The following is a 16,286-nucleotide window of genomic DNA, read 5'->3' on the forward strand; positions in this document are numbered from 1 at the left end:
ATGAGATGAGGAAGGCCAACTTTTGCTAGTAAATGATCAGAATCTAGGAAAGAGGCCCAGAACAGATTCTCTCTCACCATCACCCAAAGGAACCAACCCTGGCCAACACCTTGACCTCAGACTCGTAGCCTGGAGAACTGTAAAATAATAAATTTCTGTTGTTTAAGCTACCCAGGTTGTGGTACTTTGTTACGGCAGCCCTAGCAAACCAAGGTGATCCTCATTTAGCAGACGTTTCTGAGACTCTGAGAAATAAACCTGTCCAAAGTCAAACACCAGGAGGGGGCAGAATTGGAATTGGACTCGGTTGTCTCCAAACGCTGTATTTCTAACCCCCTCCACCATTTTCTCAAAACTAGTCCAAGAACCACTTGCATAAGAATCACCTGGGATGCTTATTAAAAGTGCAAATATAGGGACTTGTCCCAGATCCAGCCAAGGTCCCTGGGCTTGAAGGAGTACCTTTGTCCTCCTTCATGGTCTTTCATCCTCCCCTAGGCTAGACCAGCCATCTTGCATGGCAATTTCAGGATAGTTTTCCAAAAAAGCAAGTGTGGAAGCTGCAAGGTCTCTTGAGGTTAAGGAACTGGGACTTGCATAACATCACTTCCAGCGCATGCAATTGGTCAAAGCAAGTTACAAAGCTCTGTCTAGTTCTGGATGGAATAATCAGCCAGATCACAGTGCTCAGATGAATGCAGTGTGAGATGGAAGGAATTTCTGGCCCTTAATCTACCACAAGGGTTGCCATTTTCCTGTAGGTAATTTAGGTGTTATAATACCAAAGATCATTGCTAGAACTGGGTGAAAGAGTAACTTGGAGCAAATGAACACACAAAAGTCCAAATCCCAATAGAATCTACTTTCAGCAATAGCTAGTTAAGCTCCTTCATAGATCAAATAAAAGAAAACTCACAAATTATTGTGTCTGAGGGATATGTTGCATTGAGCTTGTATATTGTCTTTTAACAAAGGTGAAAGGTAAGAAGTGTACTCTCTTCTTACATAGACTCATCAGCACCACCTTAGAGATTGTTAGAAATGCAAATTTTCAGGCACCATCCAAGACACACAGAATTGGAATCTCTGGGGTGAGGCCGAGGCATCTGATCCTCATGCTCACTAATATTTGCTGAGTGCTGCTTCAGGGTTAGGTCCCCTTCTCCACTAAAGCACAAGATTGGAGATATTTTTCTCAAGTTCCCTCCTTTCTTTGTATATTTAGAGATCGAAAGATCTGTAAGGTTGAATTAACTTAATAAAATCATGTAGTCAGTTTTTCAAGAGGTTTGAATTCAAACAACTTATTAGTAATTATTATTAATATTTTTATATTTCTACTATGTATATTTAAGAAATCAATAATCAGGAATGCTATATTGTTTGTCCTGATTTGGGATAGGGGACATCCCATAGGATTATTCCACAAGGACAGCATAGAAAGTCAAGTGTATTGAGTTTTTTTTTTTTTTTTTTGTAGAGACAGAGTGTCACTTTATAGCCCTTGGTAGAGTGCCGTGGCCTCACACAGCTCACAGCAACCTCCAACTCCTGGGCTTAAGCGATTCTCTTGCCTCAGCCTCCCGAGTAGCTGGGACTACAGGTGCCCGCCACAACACCCGACTATTTTTTGATTGCAGTTTGGCCGGGGCCGGATTTGAACCCGCCACCCTCGGTATATGGGGCCGGCGCCTTACGGACTGAGCCACAGGTGCCGCCCAAGTGTATTGAGTTTTGTGAACGAATGTGTAGCTTATCTTCTTCAAAGGCAAAATAAATATGACCCGACAAAGCCCAACCAAATAGCATTATGCTTTTGAAAGGAACTTTATGGCAGACAGCTATTTGTATTCATTTTCAAAAGGAGGGGACTTAGGGTTACTTGCAAAATTAAACATGGCATTACCATCCAGAGTCTGTGTGTATGTTTTAAGTAATAAAGAATTCACTTATTAAAGTGGGAGAAATTCACACATTGGCAATGATGTTTCTAGAAAAATCATTTCACAATGAGAGATAATTATGAAAAGCATAAATAGTAATGCAAGTTTTATCAGAAAATTCTTCAAAGGATTTCTTAAAATCAAAAGTATCCCTATTTTAAATGAGGCAGTTTTCTCAGATTTATACTTAGTTTCCCAGAAGTCATTGCAAGTTCCTCTGATGTTCCTTACAAAATTTCAGCCCCAAGCCTAGCATGATCTTGTAATTTTACCTCTACTCAGACTTGGAATTGTTGAGAATTCTACCTGTAGTTTCCTTTGAGCAAACTGCTATGTAATGAAGTTTAATAATAATTTTTGATTGTGGCAAAGCAGAAGGCTGAGATGTTAGATTGTAGTAAGTTAAAAACCTTGCCTCAAGATACTGTAGTTCCTTCTATTAACAGATGGAGCGTATGTCCCTTTTCCCAGATTTTGGGCAGGCTTTAGGACTCACTTTGACTACAAAATGTGGCAGAAGTGATACCGTGAGCGTTCTGCTGCCTAAGCTTCAAGAGAACTTTCAGCTTCCTCACTTTCTTGGAAAACTGTTCTGAGACAACTAAGTAAAAAGCTCTCCTGGAGCATAAGATTTGACAGAGAGGAGAAATAAGGTGGTGCTCTAGAAAAGAGCCGGACTAATTGCCAGCCACTTGTGTGAGGTCATCTTGGCTCTTCCAGTCCAGCCAGGTTGCTACCTGAGTGCAGAGCATGAATGAGCCAGGAAAGAATACTTCATCACTGTCTTAAACCTTCTGATATGGGGATGGCTTGTTATGCAGCAATAGGTAACTGATACCTAATCTTTTTAAATATATGGTAAAAACCACATATCATACATAAGATTTATCATCATAACCAGTTTACATATACAGTTAAGTAGTAGTAAGTATGTTTACACTGTTATGAGACAGGTCTCCAGAACAGTTTCATTTTGCAGAACTAAAACTCTATACTCATTAAACAAAAACTTTCTCTGGCTTCTTTCCCCCAACTTCTGGTCACCCCCATTTTACTTTCTATATCTATGAATTTGACTGCTTTAGATACCTCATAGAAGGGGTATCATACAATATTTGTACTTTCATGAGTAGCTCATTTTCACTTAGCATACTATCTGTGTTGTAGCATGTGACAACATGCTTGGTTCCTTCCTTTTAAAGAGTGAATAATAGTCCAAGAAAAAAGATGTAAAAACAGGGTAAGGATAAAAGAAACATTTTGTTTTTTTGTGGCTCAAAAGCTCATCTTTTCTTTCAAAAGAAAACCAGAATTGCCTTCTATGTCATAGTAAACCTCATTAGAGGTAAATTGGATTATTTTCTTTCCTTCTCATTACCTTTCTCTATCATGAAATCAATATGTTCTATTTTACTTAATTTATTAAACATCTAAAAGGTTAGAATGTTGGAATTGGGAGAGAGACTCGTGATCTCCTATCTCAGAAGCCTAGTTTTGTAGATGAGAAAATGGAAATCCCAGAGGTTAGTAGAGTTACTGCACCCAGGGTTGAGGGCTATAGCCCATCTTTGTGATGTGATTGTAACTGCATTCAACTGGGAGCTCAACTGCGACATCAGCGTCCAAGAGGGTCTCTCCTCCTCCAGGGTCCTGTTCCATGTAGTACCTCACGATTCAACAGCCCAAGCTCCTATGTAGCATTGTGGCTGGCTTCCCGAAGGAGAACCCCAATGTCTAAGCACTTATCAAACTCTACACCGTATTTGTGATAATTTCCTTCTGGCCAAAGCAAGTGATGTGACCAGGGTTTGAGGTGAGTGGAAGGGTCTAAGTGAATAAGGGCATGAGCACCTAGGCATGTCTCCTTGGGCGACACCACTGACACAGAGCACGGCACTTGCTGTGTTTCTTGTTTTCCCACAGCACTTTTGACTTTTTAATGTACTCTGTTCTCTACTCCTTCATTTTGTCTGATGTCTATTACCTGACTCTGTTCATTAGGATACAAATTTCAAGAGCACACGGAACTCTGTTTTGTTTACTATTTTGAATGAATGCATGTTTGAAAAGATTACACAATTGACATAAAACAAGAACAAACAAATTTACTCGTAACTTAATAGAATCTTTTGTGTTAATACCCTCAGGTATATTTAAATACAGTGGGCCAAATACTGGGTTAATCTTCACCTGTTTTAGATACTAACAATGGGCCAGCATAGAAACCATGCATTTTATCCACCCTAGTATTTGTTAAGAGCTCCCATGTCCCAGCAACTGGGGCACATAGAAATTGTGCCTGCCCTCATGGGGCTTCACCACTGGTGAAGGCAGAGAAAAACAAGTGAACACATCAAATGATTGTGAATTAGTGTAAGTGTTACAAAGTAAATCAGAAAGTGCTGAGAATAATGGTGAAAGGATCCCACTTTGTAGAGGGTGGTTAGGGCCAACTTGTCCGAGAGTGCATTTAAGCTGAGATCTAAAATGTGAGAATAAGTCAGCTACAAGAAAAGTAGAGGATGCTGGGCACAGTGGCTCGTGCCTGTAATCCCAGCACTCTGACAGGCTGAGACAGGAGGTTTGTCTGAGCTCAGGAGTTAGAGGTCAGTTTGAGCAAGTGTGAGACTCTTTCTTTAAAAATAGTCAGGTGTTAATGGCAGGCACCTGTAGTCCCAGCTACTCGGGAAGCTGAGGCAAGAGAATTGCTTGAGCCTGGGAGTTTGAGGTTGATGTGAGCTATGATGCTACGGCACTCTACCAAGGGCTACAAAATGGAAATGTGAGGACTGTAGGGCAGGAGCAAACTTGGAAGTTGGTCGTGGGTGAGGAAGTGTGCTTGTTCTGGAGTGAGAGTTCAAATCCAGCCTCTGCACTCGCTAGCTGTCATCCTGGTGGTAAGTTTCATGATCTCCTTGTGGCTCTATTTCATTATCTGTAAAAGGAGGTACTACCTGAAGTTGAGGCTAGGCAGAGGTTATAGCACACGTAGAGCTTTATGGACCAAAGCATGGGATTGAAGGATTTATTTTCCCCCAAAGTATAATAGGAAGCCATTCGAGAGTTTTGTTTTTATTTTATTTTTTTTGTAGAGACAGAGTCTCACTTTACTGCTCTCGGTAGAGTGCCGTGGTAGAGTGCCATGGCGTCACACGGCTCACAGCAACCTCCAGCTCTTGGGCTTACGTGATTCTCCTGCCTCAGCCTCCCGAGCAGCTGGGACTACAGGCGCCCGCCACAACGCCCGGCTATTTTTTTTTTGTTGTTGTTGTTGCAGTTTGGCAGGGGCTGAGTTTGAACCCGCCACCCTTGGTATATGGGGCTGGCGCCCAACTCACTGAGCCACAGGCGCCACCCTGAGAGTTTTGTTTTGAAATAATAATAGCATTTGTTTTATATTTTAGAAGATCATTATTATTATTTGCTGCTGTACAGGAAGGGGTAGGAAGAGACAAACATGAAGGCAGACAGACCAGGTAGGAAGGAGTCCAGGTAAGAGGCAAGGGTAGATTTGCACATACAATTGACAACACTTGCCAATAGCTAGAGGGGCATTCACAGTGATCTGAGGTTTCTGGCTTCAATAACTGGATGAATGATGGTGACATTACCTGATTTGGGGATTGTGGGGCAGGTCGGCTGGGTCTGTGCTCTCCAGGCCACCTCAGGCCTAGGCTCCATACCAAAGATTGTATCTTCAAGTCTTGTAATGATTCCAGTCCTCTCTTGTATAGATGTGAAATACTAGCTAAATACTGCCCTCACTGGGCCTGGCATTCTTCAAGGGCTTTATAAATAGTAACTCGTTTAATCCTCAGGAAACTATCTGAGGTAGGTACTGCCATCATTACCATTTTACAGATAAGAAAACTCACATAGCAATACAAAGGCAGCTGGGTTAGACTCCGGAAAGTCTTGCTCCAGAGGCTCTCTTTTTTTTTGTGTGTGTGTGTGTGGGATTATATATTTATTTACTTATATATTTTTTGGCCATACACCCTCAGTCCACCTTCACTGGGAAGAGCGGAGTGGCGCCATTCACAAGTCACAGCACGCTCGAATTCTTGAGCTCCAGGGATGCTTTTGCTTCAGACTCTCGAACAGGTGGGACTATGGTGGGGTGTGGGGCGGTCGTCTCCTGTCTCCACCGGCCTCGGCCCTCCAGAGGCTCTCTTAACCATGAAATTACTGATGTTGGTTGTGATACTAAATGACATTTTGGGGAGTAGTTTTGACCTAGTTTTTATTGATAAACATTAAATTGAAAGGCAATGCGCCCACAAGAATGTGTAAAATCACTAAGCGTGCAGCTCGATGAATTATCAAAGTGGACAAGTACATTAGCACCACCCTGGTCAAGCCATAGAACCTTGTAGAACCCAGCAGACCATCTCATTTCCTTCCAGATCCCTGCCCCTTCTTCCTGCTCAAAGGGAATCATTCTCCTGATTTGTAACACTATAGCAGAGTTTTGCCTATTTTAGACTTACTATAAATGGAAAGGTAAAATTTGCCTTTTAAAAGATAAAAGTGTGTCCCATTTGGAACTGTAGGTCATTCCGTGGGAATTAAAGAAAATTGCCTCTAAAACCAGAGGAGGAACTACCATGCTCCTGCAGAGTAGTGTGGGGCCAGGCTTGGAATAAACCTCCTTTGAGTTTGCCAAGGACAGGTGGGACAGTCTGCCTGGAGAGAAATGAAAATTAGGTGAAAAGAAAATTTCAAAGGCGACATCTTGAGAATGCGTGAACAGAACTGGAAAAAAATGCTGGATGGAATTAATGATGTGGGAAAATGAGAGGTTAACTTCACTTAAGAACACATTATAAAGGGCAAGTGCAAGGTAGGACATTTATGGAAAAATCATTTGGTTGGGATGTTTGGAGTGAAGGACCATTTGTAGTGGTTCCCTCTTTTATCCATTTTGGAAAAAGCTCAAGGATAAGCTCTTAAAAGCCAATAAAGTGGAACAGAAACTGTGTAATAGAGTGTGATTTATATGACGCAATAAAAAGATTAAGGGATTATACAAGCTTGCAATTGTCAGTTAATCACAGGCTTCATGAGTGATGAAAGGGACTTTATAACCCAATGCCTGCAGTTTATAGAAGCCCCGCCTGGCTGAGTGAAAGGAGACAGAGTAAATTGGAGTGTGCCTGGTAAGGGGCAGAGGTAGGGCTTGAGTCTGGATTTTATGAAGGTTCAGTTCTTCACCCTGTTCTGAACCATCTTTCTCTTGAGGCGAGAATGTGTATATGAAGCTTGTGAACCTTTAAATGGGGTTCTCACATCATACTCAAGGATCCTTTTGCACACTATTTATTTTCCTTCAGGAAAGACTAAGGGGCATTGGTAGTGGGAAAAGGCTCCCGTGGATTTAAGGGTGGCCCGACCACCCACATCAGGAGTGGAAAATATTCCCCCCTTTGGTCTAGATGCTCTTCTCTGAGTTCTTCCCAAGTCTGGCTCCCTCTCATCCTTCAGTCTCATTTCTCAAAACTGTACCTATTTTTTCCCTATTTACCACTCAGTGGATATTCTCTCAAGACTTATTACAACAAGCATTTCTTTTTTAAATTTATTTGATCACTTGCTAGGCTTGTTGTTTCGGTCCCCAGCTATACTGTAAACCCAGAAAGCCAGAACCAATCGTCTAGCTCACTCCAGGCGCTGTATTTTCCCCGCAGTGAGTGCTGAATTAGGATTTCCTGAACAAATGAACGGCTTTTCTGGAAAGCCCATGTGACAACCACATGTTTCTGAGAGGCTGGCTCTGATAGAGACAAATTGCTGTTAGTAGAAGGCTGGAATATACCTTTAGACTTTTGAAGGTCATGTTTCCGTCACAGATTTGAGTATTCTGAGTGCTTTTAGCATCCATATGTGGTCCTCAATTTGCAAAGCAAGAGAAGTTGCAGAGAATGACACGTGTTGATCCTCTCCTTGGATCCTTCTTAAAGTCTGTCTAGTACAAACATTGAGGGTTGTTCCAAGGTGTTAAACGTTTGGAAACTTTTCCTGGATGGGCTCACCCTGGAGAAACCAAGTGTTCCTTTTTAGTGGGGTTTTGTTTCTATTTCCTGGGATTTTGTTTTTATTTTCTGGATCATCCTAGTGAACTTGAGGCTCCTCTCAAGCAGCTCCAGACTGGACTGGTTTACCTAAGGAAGACCTGGAAACTCTGGGGACACGCTCGTGTCTTGGGCATCTTCCAACACAGAGTCATCTGTGACTGGACCCTCAATAGCATTTTAAGATATTATCAAACCCAGAGAGCCCTGTGTCCTCCCCTCCTTGCCTAGACCAATGTATGGAGAATAAAAGAGGAATTATTTAAGGCAGATGCATGCTTGGCTGTGATCTCTGTGGCTTGGGAGGCAGCATCAAATACTATTAATCCCATGGAAGTCAGACTGTCTAAGTTCAAACCCTGTCTCTAATACTTAGTGTCAACATGGCTTTGCAAAAGTCATTACTATGATGTGAATGTTCAAATTCATATGTTGAAACTGTCACCTCTAAAGTAATGGTATTAGGAAGTGGGGTGTTTTAACCCTTTTATGCTGCTATAGCCAAATACCTGACATTGGGTAATTTATAGTGAACAGAAATTTATTTCTTACAGTTCTACAGTCGGGAAGTCGAAGATCCATGTGCTGACATCTGGTGATGGTCTCTTGTTGCATCATCGCATGGCAGAGGTGTAAGGGCCAAATGAGGGAGAGAGAGAGACAAAGGGGGCCAAATTCATCATTAGATAAAGAGGCCACTTCCATTGTAATGAATGGGAGTTATTAACTCTTCAGTCATTCTTGACAGCAGACCCCTCATGGCCTAATCACCCCTAAGATCCCACCTCTCAGTACTACGATCATGGCAATTAAATTTCAACATGAGTTTGGGAGAGGATGTTCAAATCATAGCAAGGGATCTCTGGGAGATGATTAAGTCATTAGGGTGTAGCCCACATGAATAGAATTGTGCCCTTATGAAAGAGACCCCCGAGAACCCCCTGCTTTCTCTACCAGGTGGAGGCACAGCTAGGAAGCAGCATCTATAAGCCATAAAATGGTCTCTCACCAGCCGCTGAATGTGCCTTGACCTTAAAGTTCCCAGCCTCCAGAACGACAAGAAATACATTTCTGCTTATAAGCTACTCAGTTTATGGCATTTTGTTACAGCAGTCCAAACAGACTAAGAAAGTGAATTTTCCTATCTGAGAGACTGTCTTTTAATATTGGTGCTTGGATTTTTAATCTTGTGGGGCTAAATTCTGTGCCTATCAGAGTCCCTTCCTCCCTCAATTTCTGAGACCAAAGACAATTTTGCATGCTTATTTGCATACCTGGCAAAGAGTATACATGGATATTCTTGTCTAGAAAACTCCAGTGTTCAGATTATCATTGTTTATAGTCCTCGAAGAAGCGATACTGCTTCTAGTGAAAGATATTTGGCACAGTACCCAGCACCAGAGGGATGGCAGAACCAAGAATGCTCAGCTCTCTAGCAGGGTAGCAGGTGCACAGGCAGGGAAGCAGGATTAGTCTGGGGTAGGGCCAGAGGTATGGCCTTTCATTTTATGTTATTTTCTTAGCTTAATCCACAGAGTTATTTCTCCTCCAGGGAATATGATAATGTATGTTGGCAAAATAGTGCAAATGTAACTGAGACCGTATGGTGGAGTATTTATTTTCTTATTAGGCAAATATTATCAATTTACCTAGCAAGTCTTGGTTGAGAATATATTTTAATGTGAACAAAGCAATAGCTAAACTACCTTTAAAAATAAGGCGGATGCTATTCTTTTGTATCTATTTTCATTTTTTTAACCACCATCTAAAATGTTTGTATTTCAAAAACACTGAAGTCTAACAAACTTTTGAATTGAGAAAGCCTTCAAGATTTTGATAACAGTTTATCTTTTGGCCTGTTTATCCAATTAAACGTAAAAATGAGCTACGAATTAAATGATCCATATCATCAAATAATAATTAGTAGTCTCTTGGATGAGGGAGTATAAGAGGCCTAAGACAGTTGCAAATGAAATGGTTCTTAAGCATCATAACAGTTTTACAGACTGTCTTATACTTTATGTAGATTTTGCATACTTCTTTCAGCTAAATCAAAAATGTGTATTTGGGTACTTGATTTACTCCTATTTATTTATGTTAAACTAATGAGTGAGCTATGAATTAATTCTAAGTCGTTTGGATTCTGATTGGCTTCTGCATTAATTTTTTTTCTTTTTTTGAAGCAGACTCTGACTCTGTTGCCCAGGCTAGAGTACTGTGGCATTAGGCTAACTCACAGGAACCTCAAAGTCCTCGGTTCAAGCAATCCTCCTGCCTTGGTCTCTTAAGTAGCTGCAACCATAGGCACCTTCATTAATGCCCAGCTAAGTTCTACTATTTTCAGTAGAGACAGGGTTTCACTCTTGCTCGGGCTGGTGTCAAACTCCTGAGTTGGAGTGTCCTTCCTGCACAGCCATAGGATTATAGCTGTGAGCTACTAGGCCCTGCCCTGTACTAAATTTTGATGAATTGCTTCATAAAACTTGACACTCTCAGGGTCTTAATCAAGATGTCTGCGGTATTTTTCTTTTATCTTTGAAAAGCTTTGTGTTTTTGAGGTTACACAGTAAAATGCACACATCTTAATGCTGTAGGAGACAGAATAATACACTTCCAAAGATGTTCATGTGCTAATCCCTGAAACCTGCAAATATATTTCTTTAATGACAAAAGGAGTTTGCTGATGGACTTAAATAAAAGGCCTTGAGATGGGGAGATCATTTTGGATTATCTGTGTGGACTCTGTAATAACAAAGTTTCTTAAAAGTGGAAGAGGGAGGCCAAAGGAGAGGGCACAGTAGTGCCGTGTGAGAACTCTGTCTGTTACTGGCTTTGAGGATGGAGGGAGGAGGCCATGAGTCAGGAGTGTGGGTGACCAGCAGGAGAAGGAAAAGGCAAGAAATTCATTTTCCTTATAGCAGCTCCAAAACCTTACTGTTACTCCAGGGAGACCATTGTTGGTTACAGCACATTAGGGCAATAAATTTGGATTTATTCTACAAAGTTTATGGTAATTTTTTATGACAGCACTAGAAACCTGAATGACAGCTAAATGAATTTTTTCATCTGTATAAATCTGTATAACTACTACCTAAAAGAAGATATGGAACATTGCTATCACCCTAGAAACTTCTATCATGCCCCTTCCCAAAGTCACTTATTAGAAGTGAGCACAATTCTGACTTCTGACTTGGTGTGAATGGACTGATACCATAGGCTCTTTGGGCCTGGCTTCTTTCTTTTTAACATACTGTTTTGAAATTCATCTATCAACACCATTTTTATTTCTATGTGATATTCCATTATATAGATGCAGCATCATTTGTATATTTGCTTTTTTCTTTGTTTCTAGTTTTTATCTATTAATAATAACACTCTTTGAACATTCTCGTGCAAGGATCTTTACAGACATATGCACTTATTTGTTTTGGAGTCGTACAATGGATAGAATTGCTGGGCCATGGACAGGTATATCATTATCATTATTTTTTCAACTCTAATACAAATTACTAAAGGTTCTCCCAAAGTGGTTGTACTTCTGCAACATATGCAATAATTTTGTAAAGATTTGAACCAGATATACAAAATGTCTCCAGAGGGACATAAAAAGATTCTATAGTGGGCTGTCTTTTATGATAATTATTAAAGAAAAGGGCGTGTTTTGTGACACCATCATGCACAGGGCTTATCACCATGGGATTGGGATGTGGGGAGAAAAGAACTAGCAGAGGCAGTGGCAGAGACTCTGTGCTTTAGACTTTCTTTTTTCTTTTTTTTTTGAGGCAGAGTCTCACTAAGTCACCCTCACTAGAGTGCTGTAATGTCACAGCTCACAGCAACCTAAAACTCTTGTGCTCAAGTGATTCTTTTGTCTCAGCCTCCCAAGTAGTTGGGACTACAGGTGCCTGCACAATGCCTTGGTATTTTTTTGTTGCAGTTGTCATTGTTGTTTAGCTGGCCTGGGCTGGGTTAGAACCTGCCAGCCTTGGTGTATGTGGCTGAGACTCTGTCTCAAAAAAAAGGTGTCATTCAACAGAAACACACATAAAGAAAGTTTATATATGGATTAGCTGGCAAAACTATTATGATGAGAGGCTCACTGGATCCTGTGTATTTTCCTGAGCATGATGGTTCAGTATTCATGTTCACTAATTCAGTGTTCACAATGACCTTACAAACTGCCATGAATAATAAGAACTGAAAAATTATAGACCAATATCACTAACGAATATTGATGTGAAAATACTCAAAAAGATCCTAACGAACAGAATCCAACAACACATCAAAAAAATTATACACTATGACCAAGTGGGATTTATCCCAGGGTCTCAGGGCTGGTTCAATATACATAAATCTATAAATGTAATTCAGCACATAAACAAACTAAAAAATAAAGACCATATGATTCTCTCAATTGACACAGAGAAAACTTTTGATAATATCCAGCATCCCTTCATGATCAGAACACTTAAGAAAATTGGTATAGATGGGACATTTCTTAAACTAATAGAGGCGATCTACAGCAAGCCCACAGCCAATATCATACTGAATGGAGTTTTCTGCCCATTGTCTCCATTGCTCTTTAACATTGTAATGGAAGTTTTAGCCATTGCAATTAGAAAAGAAAAGGCAATCAAGGGTATCCACATAGGGTCAGAAGAGATCAAACTTTCACTCTTCACAGATGATATGATCGGATATCTGGAAAACACTAGGGATTCTACTACAAACTTTTAGAAGTGATCAAGGAATACAGCAATGTCTCAGGCTACAAAGTCAACATCCATAAATCTGTAGCCTTTATATATAACAACAATAACCAAGCTAAAAAAACAGTGTCAAGGACTCTATTCCTTTCACAGTAGTTCCAAAGAAGATGAAATATTTGGGAGTATACCTAACAAAGGATGTGAAAGAGCTCTACAAAGAGAACTATGAAACTTTAAGAAAAGAAATAGCTGAAGATGTTAACAAATGGAAAAACATACCATCCTCATGGCTGGGAAGAATCAACATTGTTAAAATGTCTATACTACCCAAAGCAACATATAATTTTAATGCAATTCCTATTAAAGCTCCATTGTCATATTTTAAAGACCTTGAAAAAATAATACTTCGTTTTATATGGCATCAGAAAAAACCTCTAATAGCCAAAACATTACTCAGCAATAAAAACAAAGCAGGAGGAATCATGCTACCAGACCCAAGACTGTACTATAAATTGATAGTGATCAAAACAGCATGGTACTGGCACAAAAACAGAGAAGTAGATGTCTGGAACAGAGTAGAGAACCAAGAGATGAATCCAGCTACTTACCATTATTTGATCTTTGACAACCCAATTAAAAACATTCAGTGGGAAAAGATTCCCTATTTAACAAATGGTGCTGGGTGAACTGGCTGGCGATCTGTAAAAGACTGAAACTGGACCCACACCTTTCACCAGTAACTAAGATAGACTTTTACTGGATAAAAGATTTAAACTTAAGACACGAAACTATAAAAATACTTGAAGAAAGTGCAGGGAAAACTCTTGAAGGAATTGGCCTGGGTGAATATTTTATGAGGAGGACTCCCCAGGCAATTGAAGCAGTATCAAAAATCCATTACTGGGACCTGATCAAACTAAAAAGCTTCTGCACAGCCAAGAGTATAGTAAGTAAAGCAAGCAGACAGCCCTCAGAATGGGAGAAAATATTTGCAGGTTATACCTCTGATAAAGGTTTAATAACCAGAATCCACAGAGAACTCAAACATATTAGCAAGAAAAGAACAAGTGATCCCATCTCAGGGTGGGCAAAGGACTTGAAGAGAAACTTCTCTAAAGAAGACAGATGCACCATCTACAGACACATGAAAAAAAGCTCATCATCCTTAATCATCAGAGAAATGCAAATCAAAACTACTTTGAGATATCACCTAACCCCAGTAAGAGTAGCCCACTTAACAAAATCCCAAAACCAGAGATGTTGGCATTGATGTGGAGGAAAGGGCACACTTCTACACTGCTGGTGGGAATGCACACTAATACGTTCCTTTTGGAAGGATGCTTGGAGAATACTTAGACATCTAAAAATAGACCTGCCATTCGATCCTATAATTCCTTTACTAGGTTTATACCCAGAAGACCAAAAATCACAATATAACAAAGACATCTGTACCAGAATGTTTACTGCAGCCCAATTCATAATTGCTAAGTCATGGAAGAAGCCCAAGTGCTCATCGACCCACGAATGGACTAGCAAATTGTGGTACATGCATACCATGGAATATTAGGCAGCCTTAAAGAAAGATGGAGACTTTACCTCTTTCATGTTTACATGGATGGAGCTGGAACATATTCTTCTTAGCAAAGTATCTTAAGAATGGAAGAAAAAGTATCCAATGTACTCAGCCCTACTATGAAGCTAATTTATAGCTTTCCTATGAAGGCCATAATCCAACTATAGCACAAGATTATGGGGAAAGGCCCAAGGGAGGGGTAGGGAGGGGGAAGGTTAGGGTGGAGGGAGGGTAATAGATGGGGCCCCACCTACGGTGCATCTTAGAATGGGTACAGGCGAAACTTACTAAATGCAGAATAAAAATGTCTACACACAATAAGAAAATGCCATGAAGGCTATGTTGAACAGTTTGATGAGATTATTTTAGATTGTATATGAAACCAGCACATTGTACCCTTGATTGCACAAATGTACACAGCTATGATTTAACAATAAAAAAAATTAAAAAAAGATGAACGATCTACAAACACATGAAAAAAAGCTCATCATCCTTAATCATCAAAGAAATGCAAATCAAAACTACTGTGAGATATCACCTAACCCCAGTAAGAGTAGCTCACATAACAAAATCCCCAAACCGGAGATGTTTCCATGGATGTGGAGGAAAGGGCACACTTCTACACTGCTGGTGGGAATACATTCTAATAAGTTCCTTTTGGAAGGATGTTTGGAGAATACTTAGGGACCTAAAAATAGACCTGCCATTCGATCCTATAATTCCTTTACTAGGTTTATACCCAGAAGACCAGAAATCACAATATAACAAAGACATCTGTACCAGAATGTTTATTGCAGCCCAATTCATAATTGCTAAGTCATGGATGAAGCCCAAGTGCCCATCGACCCACGAATGGACTAGCAAATTGTGGTACATGTACACCATGGAATATTAGGCAGCCTTAAAGAAAGATGGAGACTTTACCTCTTTCATGTTTACATGGATGGAGCTGGAACGTATTCTTCTTAGCAAAGTATCCCAGGAATGGAAGAAAAGGTATCCAATGTACTCAGCCCTACTATGAAGCTAATTTATAGCTTTCACATGAAGGCTATAACCCAACTATAGCACAAGAATATTGGGAAAGGGCCAAGGAAGGGGAATGGAGGGGGGAGGTTAGGGTGGAGGGAGGGTAATGGGTCAGGCCACACCTACGGTGCATCTTAGAATGGGTACAGGCGAAACTTACTAAAGGCAGAATACAAATGTCTACATACAATAACTAAGAAAATGCCATGAAGGCTACATCGAACAGTTTGATGAGAATATTTCAGCTTGTATATGAAACCAGCACATTGTACCCCTTGATTGCACTAATGTACCCAGCTATGATTTAACAATAAAAAAAAAAAAAGAGAGAGATGCTGAAGTAAATGCAGATATTTACAGGCTGCCTCTCCCACACTTCCTGGTCACAGAAGGAAAGTATGTTTATATGATGGGGAAGGCAGGCTGCTGCCCCCTAAGCTTGATCACCATCCCTAAAAGGGGGACAGTCTGCCAGGATGTGACCCCTGGTGAGATGCACTGTGAAGTATTTGTACAAAATGCTGAATCAGAACCTAACAGAACCTTCAAAAACTTCTAATTTACAGAAAACCTAGAAGGGCTAAGGAATAGATTAAATAATACCACGAGGAAACAATAAGAAACATCCAGAAGATGGGATGTTGTGCTGAACAACTGCCCTGCTCCCCCCACCAAGTCAATGTCAAGAAAATGGAAGGGAATTGGGAGATAGGAAGTATAAGGCGGTTGCTGGGGGTGGACGAGAAAGAAATGAGCCATGGTGCAAAGTTTCAGTGATGAAAGACGAGTTCTAGAGACCTGCTATTAACAACACTGTATTTCATATTAAAAATATATATAAGAAAGTCAATCTCACGTTCTGTGTTCTTACCACAGAAAGAGCAGGAAGTCATGAGGAAAATTCTGGATGTGATAGATATGTTTATAACTTTGACTGTGGTGATGAATTTGTGAGGTTACA

The sequence above is a fragment of the Nycticebus coucang genome, chromosome 7 (assembly GCF_027406575.1).
Source record: "Nycticebus coucang isolate mNycCou1 chromosome 7, mNycCou1.pri, whole genome shotgun sequence".
NCBI lineage: Eukaryota > Metazoa > Chordata > Mammalia > Primates > Lorisidae > Nycticebus > Nycticebus coucang.